This window comes from Muntiacus reevesi, chromosome 2 (assembly GCF_963930625.1).
Source record: "Muntiacus reevesi chromosome 2, mMunRee1.1, whole genome shotgun sequence".
In the NCBI taxonomy this organism is placed as follows: Eukaryota; Metazoa; Chordata; class Mammalia; order Artiodactyla; family Cervidae; genus Muntiacus; species Muntiacus reevesi.
In genome coordinates, this window is record NC_089250.1 from 22,931,940 (window position 1) to 22,941,012 (window position 9,073).

Genomic DNA, 9,073 nt, shown 5'->3' on the forward strand with positions numbered 1-9,073 from the left:
TAGGAATTACAGGATTGAGGAGTGTGGGCTCTGAAGCCGGACAACTGGGGTTTTAAACTTCACTGTGCTAGGAACCAAATGTGACTTCAGGCAAATCACTCAGCAGCACATGGGGACTCAGTTGGCTCATCTGTACAACAGGAACCATGGGACATACCTGGGAGAGTTGTTGCACAGGTCTCTCACTTCCATCCAGGAAAGTACTTGGATCAGTGCCTGGCAAGTAGTAAGCACGCAAAAAACATTAGCCTTTATTAATATGTTAACCTGGAGGAAATATGAAGAAGAGCATAGCTGTATATTCTCAGGGATAAGACATAACACTTATCTCCAGAATCATCTTTCAAATTAATCTATACCCAAGACAATAATTATCATGATGAACCTGTGATTAAGTCTCAAGGCAGCATATATTTAGAGAACAAAGTACAAGGTAACTATTTCGCGAGAGTTTTGTGAAACGGTAATATGTATATAGAATGTCGAAGCAAAATATATTAGCAGTTTCACTTTTAATCTTTTTTTTGTTTTTAACGTGTAACAACAACACAGTTGTAAAATAAAGCTTTCTCCCTTTCCGAATATATGGGCCATTTTGCAGGAATTATTCTATTCTCTATTAAATTCTAAAACTTTAGTAGAAAAAGTAAAATATACACATACTCTTACAATAGTGTCACACAAAGACTTTATTTATGACACATTTCTGAGTTTACCAACGCCGGGGTTAGTCAGGCTAAGTGAAATTCTGGGATTATTTGTTGACAGGGAGCAGACAAGATGCTGCACAATTCAACATTGCGGGGCGGGGCGGGGCGGTTGGTGAACAAACACCGGGAGCGTCTTCAGCCAATGTACAGCTTGAACTTGACAGTAAATACGTACATTCAGTCGACCTCAGACACAGTAAGGGTCCTGAAGCGGGACGCCGGCCCCTCAGGCCGCGCGGGAGCCGGGGCGGCGGGTTCGAGGCCGGGACGCGGCGGCCGCCCCGCCTCAGCGCGCGCTCTCGGCGCCGGAGCCCGGCGGGCGGGGCACCAGCCGAGCGGCCCGGGCGCCCGGGCGCGGGCGGGCGTCTAGGAACTAAGGGCGTGTAAGTGAAAGCACGCGGGGGCTGGAAGGCGCGGGACGCACACGCCCGGCCAAGGCTGGCAGGAAGCGCCCACCTGGCCGCACGGGGAGCCAGGCGGCTGGAGGAGGGGCCCCTGAGCGCCGGAAGCTGAAGAATTCCGCCCCCTCAGCCTGCCCGCGGACCGCGCAGTGAGACTCGCGGTGCTTCTTCACCGGCTCTGAAAATCCAGCTCAGCGTAGCCCAGAAGCCTCAACCCCCTGATTTGTGCAAAACTGCCAGCGACAATCTTGTAAAATAGAAGAGCGTCCCTGGGTGGGCTCGAACCACCAACCTTTCGGTTAACAGCCGAACGCGCTAACCGATTGCGCCACAGAGACTCCGATGCGGTTGCTACCTCCAGCCATAACCTTTATGAAGAATAATAAAGGCAGCGTGTGAATGTTTCTTTCTTTTCCACTTGCTGATTCCTCTCATTAAAATCCGACTTTTCCAGTTAGCATTTCTAACCCTTTAATTCTATTTTCCACCTTTAAGCATACTGTAAAATTATAAAATACACCAAGATTGAACAGAATTTCATATTGCAAGAGTGTTAAAATACTGCTGTTACTCCCCACCCCCCTCCCGTTTGGAACGTTTTGTTTCAGGGAGTTAACTATTTATTATGTTTGTTTTATAGGGAAATAAAAATGTTAATCTTATGAGTTGAGAAACTTTCCTTTTGTTTCAAACTCTATCCGGCACTTGGCTCACTAATCTTCATAATTTTCTTGTGTAGTGTTCCCAAGGTCATCTGAATTGTATCTGCCTTCTTCATTTTTATATTCAGGTGTTATTAAATCCGTATATGCAATTCCCATTTGTTGTGTACTAATCTCTAGTGCAATTACTCGTGACTTACATTTTGTTACTGGAAAAAGACATTGGGAAAAAGCCACAGTAACATTCTTTAATCTCTGTACACTGTAGTTAATTGCTAAATTCACTCCTGAGTCTCCCTGATATTAGCCTGTACACCTACATTTGAACTATGCCACTGAAAACACATTTCACAGGATATTTACAACCCCATTTGAGGAAAGAAAAGTTAAAGAAGAAAAAAAAGTATGATTTATGACTAACACCTGAAAATCCCTAACACAGAAATACCTGTGGCAAACATTACACCCCTGTAAATACACTATATGAAAATCTTACCCTTTGTGTGACTATGTCCTGAGGCCTTTTGAGATAATCTTCAAAACCCTAGACACTTTCCCTTCCTTCCCACCTCAGAGAATTGCTACTTTTCACTTGACAGATCTATATTTAAATTTTTAACAGTCACTAAATTGCTGTCTAGAATCCCTTGAGGAAGAATTCATATCTTGATTTATAGAAGTTGTATGTGATGTGCCTTATTCCAATCAACATTTTGAGTTCCTGTGGCTTGATAAGACAACTTAAATTGGCTTTGGAACTTATTAGTGAAGTTCCTTGAAAGCACTGAGATATCAAACAGCTGTGAATTCATACCAAGCTGTACCACTCTGCCCTCAAAAAAAAAAAAAAAAAAAAACTGTTAGAAATGTATTTGAAAATTTTGAATTAAAAAAAAATCCAGGAAGTACTTATAAAGAACATATGAGTCTGCTTTCATTATATGATGCTACCTCCATACTTAAGTTTTATGTACCTGTTAATGTGAGCAAAAACTATGAGACACTGGTTTTTCTTCTCTGAATACCAAAATGAGTATTCTCTCCTTTGCGATTGTGCTTGTTCAGTTAGAAGAGACTGCAACTAGTACCTCACCACCCTTTCATTCAATATTTACTTTGCCGCTTGAAATATTAGGAACGGTTCTATTCATGAGATTATCTAAAGCTCCAATCTTCTTTTCCTCCCTTCAGTTATCATCCTAACATTTTAACTTCTAAAAAGAGAGATGCTGAAAAACAGTTGATGAGAAAAAATAATTGGCTCATCATACACTAATTATTTAATTAGCTCATTGTATGCTAAAATTTTTTTCTACGTGAAGATTAGTTGTTTAAAATTTAGCCTTCAAGCCTAGTTCTGTGGTTGTTAATATTTTTAAGAAAACAAATTGCTATATCCACAGTTCATTAGCTTTGCCATTTTGTCTATTTGTAAATTCTTCAAAAGAACATATATTAAATGGAATATGAACATTTCACTCCCATGATGCATATCAAATGTAAATTTTATGCAAAATGCCCATTTACAAAAATAAGTGCATGTGTTGTCATCTAAATCTTTGTGATTATCTCATTTTAGGCCTTAATATCTATGCCCAGTTTTTAAAGCCAAATTAAGTCCACTGGATTAACTTCAGAAACACACATCATTTTTCCTTAAATTTCAGGATAACCCACAACAAATGATTCTTACAGCTTCATTAATACTTAGGTCTTCATAATTGCTAAAAGTACAAAGGACTGGGCATTTTGCCCCATTTTTGTATATCATATACAATGAACTGCAACTTTAACTCTTCCAAGAATGTGCCCTATCAAAGAAGCTGACCTCTGCAGATTAATGGGCCTCTATATTTTATTTCCGTCTCAGAGAGGAAAAAAGGGAGAAAAAGAACATCTTGCAAATGGGATCCACCTGTCTTGACATACAAGGCAAGATGGCCCACACTGATTTATAGACCTTCCTGGTATCATGATTCCAGTGCTCTCAGAAGCCATGCCTCCAGTTTCAAAGCCACAGGATTTTCATGAACACAACTGTGCATGACCTTTATTCTTTTCAATTCCTGTATTTCAAAAGAACAGTGACTGAGTTGTTAAAAATGAAAAATCTATGGCAAAAACTACTACAATATTGTAGAGTAATCAGCTTCCAATTAAAATAAATAAATTTTAGAAAAGAAAAATCCAGTTAATTAAAATTTAAAAAGAAATCCAGGGAGTTAGAGAAATCACCTCAATAGGGAGAGGATTGGGACACAAGGAAATCAGTTAAAAGAGAATGCTGAACCAGGAGTCTCTAAAAGCAAGTAAAAAACTACAAAACCCACTCTCAAAACTAACTGAAGTCACATTTTAAAACTGCAATGTAGTAAAAGGGAATCAGACCAAAGCCCTGTGAATAGCCTCCTCCTTGTGGCTACTATCCTGTAAATGGATTTTGACACCTTGAATTAAAGTCAACTGAATCACTGAGAAGATTGTACCTGGTAAGGAGCTGGTATGTAATGAACTGTTCACTCAATGAAACATTGACCATAACATCGTTAGAGTTTCCAAAGGTGTATAAACATTATCACAGGTCATTTTTTTAATTAAAAAAAAAAAGCACAAGCAAGCACAAATAAATCCATATTTGAAAGATTTGACAATATTTACAAAATGATTCATCCTAGAATATTGTAAATAACAAGTGCTCTTGTATATTTAAAGTATGATCCCACCAAAAGGATGTTTTTCAAATATGAGATATCACAAATAAAGTGCAAGCTCAGTGTTTATGAGATATGGTAAAACATAGTTTTTTCCCCCTGTGGCCCTTAAAGGACACTACCACTCTTCTAGAAGCTCAGTTGAAATCCTAGTATCATCCAAGTTCCTTATCTTTTATTTTTTACCTCGGATCACTCAGAAAGTCATAGATTCTACCTTTGCAACATCTCTAAACTTTGACATTGTCTCCACTTTTCCACCCCCATTTTCACTGCTTAATATTAACATGGTATATTCCATGTTCCTATTTCCCTACATAGAACTTAAGCTCCAATAAATGGATACTACTGTTATACCCATTATATGGATGAAGAAACTAAGGCTTATAATGCTTTTACATTTAAGTCCTAAATCTATTTAAACTTTAAATAACTTGCCCAAGGTACCACCTGTTGTTCCTTGTTATTGTATCTTTTTTTTTTTTTTTCTGCTCATGCCTGTTCTTAGAATACCCTTCCTTTGTCATCTTGCCTTTTAAAGCCTATTTCTCCTTCAAACTCATACAGTGGTCTCATCCCATGAAACCTTTCTTGACCCCTCCAACTAGATATAATCTTTCCTTCTTGTAACTATCTAGCACTTTTTCCTTGGCCAAACCTCATATTATATTGGCAGCCATCTCTGTACCTATTTAAACCACTTCTAACTTGTGTACATGCCTAGAGCTCAGAAATGTTATGTCTTTATACCTCCTATAGGACTTGACTTAGTTATGCTAAATGTATTGAACAACTGAAAATGAAAATGAAAGTTATATTCAATACTGTTGTAAAATATTAGCAGAGTTCACAGATTCCTACTATGAAGCTGACTAAAAAATTTAGTACCAGAGATTATCAAGGGAAACAACAGTAATCCCAAGTTGATCAAAGATGAGACTAATAAAAGTTCAAATCGACTGTTTCTAAAAAAACTTAAAAATTTTTTTTTAAAAGTTTAAAATACTGCTACTCCTAAAGGTGATTTTGGTACTGCTAAGGCTGAAGTACTTTTCTAGATTTATTCATTTAACAAATACACATATAAAGACTTTGTTTCAGGCATCGTTCCAAGTCCTTTACAAATGTTTACCTGTTTAAATTTTACAGTGACCTAGTTAAGTAACTTCCGTTATTATCATCCCTGTTTTACAGGTAGAGAAACTTAAGCGTTAAGTAACTAACTCAAAATCACACAGTGACAGAGCCGGGGTTCAAATCCAGGCATGTTACTCCGGACACTTAAAAAAAAAATTATGCTTATTTATTTCAATATTTATTTATTTTTGGCTGCCAAGTGAGGACTTAGTTGCCCTCAGGGCATGTGGGATCTTAGTTCCTCAGTCAAGGACTGAGCCATTTGTTCCCTGCATTGGAAGGCAAATTCTTAACCACTGGACCACCAGGGAAGTCCCCAGACTACTTTCTTAACCGTAAGGCTATCCTGCCTCTTGTTGTTTTGTTTTGGAGAACTGTACATTAGACTTGTTTTTAAACAGTTTGGAGACTTTAAAAATCTCCCACTAGTTTAAAGTTGTTTTTTTTTTTTTTTTTAAACATGATTTCAGACACAAACAAAAGTTGCAAGAATAGTACAAAGAATTTAGCCAATTGTCACAAATGTTACTATCTTACTACACAGTAGCTTTTTCTCTTTCTCTCAATATTTAAGTTTTTCTGATTTGTTTAACAGTAAATTGCAGATGTGATAGCTGTTAAATACTTTGCGGTATTTCCTAAAGTGAAGGAATTTTATTACATAACCACAGAATCATGATCAAAATTAGAGTCTTAACATTGATACAGCATTATGAGGATTAGGACTTAATCTGTAGATCTTATTCTGATTTCACCAGTTGGTCCCTTATTGCAAAACATAATCCAAGATCATGATTTGCATGTCATTGTCCTGTCTTTTATTCTTTTAAAATCTGTAACAGTTCCTGAATCTATGTGTTTCTCTCTTACATACCATGACTTAGACATTTTAGCATACAGGCCACTTATGTTGTAAAATGTCCTTAAATGTCAGGTTGTCTGGTGTTTTCCTCATAAATAGATTCAGGTTGGGTGCTTTTGCTCCCTCTAACACATTTAATAAACTGGATGCTGTAACATCAATCTGAAACAATGGTAAAATAGGAAAAAAAAAGAAAAAATGAGACTAGAACAAGAGAGATAGATAACAATGACCTTGAGTTTGGCAGAAACAGACCTCAGTATTCCTCAACATCATACATTGTGAATAATCTCATTTATTTAAACAGAAATATTCTTGAAATAATAATTTAAATTTTTATTTTAAAATCCCCTAACTATCCCTTCTTTGTTTCAATTTTTTATTCACTAAATCACTCTGACCAGACACTTCATCTCCTGAGAAACAGCCACCAGAAAGGGGAATAACCACTGCCTATGGTTTTGGGGGTGGGATGGAGCCCTCAGTGAATCATCATTGAGTTTTGTGGTTCAGAAATAAAATCCTTTATCACTTGGTTATGAGGAATCAAATTTTCCTCACCTGTTAACCTCTTGGTGAACAGATGCATATGAATTTCTGAAACTGTGAAGTAAGACTCACATGGAGCTGCTGGGTTTATCAGGGTTTGAACCAAGGGTACCTCTTGTCCTGGACTGGCTGCCACAGGAGTTTGTACTAGTCTTCAGAGAAACAGAAGCAATAGGAGATATATACAAATAGAAAAAGAGATTTATTCTGAAATGTTTTCTCCTGAGGTTATGAAAGTTAAGAACTACAACCTGCCATCTAGAAGCAGGAGGTCCAATTCAAGCCCAAAGGCCTGGGAACCAGAGGAACCAGTGGTGTAAGCCCCATCCTGCCCAAGAAAAGGAGCACCAGAGTCTGAGGGCAGAATAAGATGGATGTCCAGGTTCAAACAGAAAGGTCCTTTCTCTGCCTTTTGTTTTACTCAGGCCCCCAATGGATTAGATGATACCCACCCACACTGGCCAGGGGAATCTTCTTTGCTCAATCTATTGATTTAAATGCTAATCTCTTCTAGAAACACTCTCACAGACACTCCCAAAAATAACATTTTACCAGCAATTTGGGCATCCTTTGGCCAAGGCAAGTTGACACATAAAATTAACCATCACAAAGTTCTTAAACATAATCAACAAAACACAGGGAGCAGAGATTTTTCAAGGATTCAGCACGTCTAAATAATCACAAAAATAAAAAATCCTCTTAGAGTAAATAGGGGATCCACGAACAATTCAACAAGGGATCTCTACAGAAACCTTGTGCCATGGCCCTCAGGAAAGAGGTTGTGATCTATTTTACTCAGGGGGAAAAAAATCCAACTTTCTTTATGAGCTACAGAACCAAATACAACTGTCTATGTCAATCCAAGAGGATTATTTCTTTCCTCAGCATGAGAGTTTCACCTTGCTACCATAGAATTTTTTCCTTGGAAATATTTTTAAACTTTTTTTTTCCCCTTTAAGATTTTCAGTAACAGAAATACTAAATCAAGAGGTTCTATTGCCTAAAGAAGAGATTTTTCATTTCTAAGAATCCTTACATTTAGAGACCTTTTAAACTGTTTGTCTAATTTTACAAGTTATAACAAAAAAATACTTTTTAAACTTAATAACTTGAAGGCTTTTGTTGGAAGCTGAACACTAGATTCTAAATTAATATTCAGCATTCTAACGATAAGAAATTGAATGTCTCAATTCATAATTGACTTTTTAACTGCTTCATAGAATACACGAGAGATTGCCAAAGCCCATTATCATCAACATAAAAGTAGAGTTATATAAAGGGCTCATGTGGGCGAGCATTTAAATTTAGATTTATGCATATACAGTACTTCCCAAGTGGCTCAGGGCTGCCCTGGTGGCTCGGCAGTGAAAGAATCTGCCTGTCATGCAGGAGACACAGGTTCCATCCCTGGGTTGGGAAGATCCTCTGGAGAAGGCAGTAACAACCCACTCCAGTATTCTTGCCTGGAGAATCTCATGGACAGAGGAGCCTAGCGGGTTCCAGTCCATGGGGTTGCAAAGAGTCGAACATGACAGAACAACTAACACAACACAACAACAACAAGTATTCTTGCCTGGAGAATTACATGGACAGAGAAGCCTGGTGGGTCACAGTCCATGGACTCGCAAAAGAGTTGGACATGACTTAGAGTCTAGACAACATGTACACTACTATGTATAAAACGGCTAACTAATGAGAACCTACTATATAGCACAGGAAACTCTGCTCAGTGCTCTGTGGTGAAGTAAATGGGAGGGAAATCTAAAACAGAAGGGATATATGTGTATGTGAAACTGAATCAATTTACAGCAGAAACCAACACAACACTGTAAAGCAACCATGTGTGTGCTCAGTCACCCAGCTGCGTCCAACTCTTTGCAACCCCATGGACTGTAGCCCTCCATGTTCCTCTGTCCATGGGGTTTCCCAGAAAAAATATTCCTCCTCCAGGGAACCTTTCCATCCCGGGCACTGAACCCACGTCTCCTGCATTGGCAGGCGGATTCTTAAGCACTGAGCTACCTAGGCAGCCAGCAGCTAT

General features: G+C 38.2%; 1 non-coding gene across 1 annotated transcript; it reads right to left on the reverse strand.

Moving 5' to 3' along the window:
• Window positions 1–1,375: 1,375 nt before the first annotated feature.
• On the reverse strand, window positions 1,376–1,449 carry TRNAN-GUU (transfer RNA asparagine (anticodon GUU)). The gene has a single exon. It is a non-coding gene; the product is annotated as a tRNA-Asn (tRNA).
• Window positions 1,450–9,073: the final 7,624 nt, after the last annotated feature.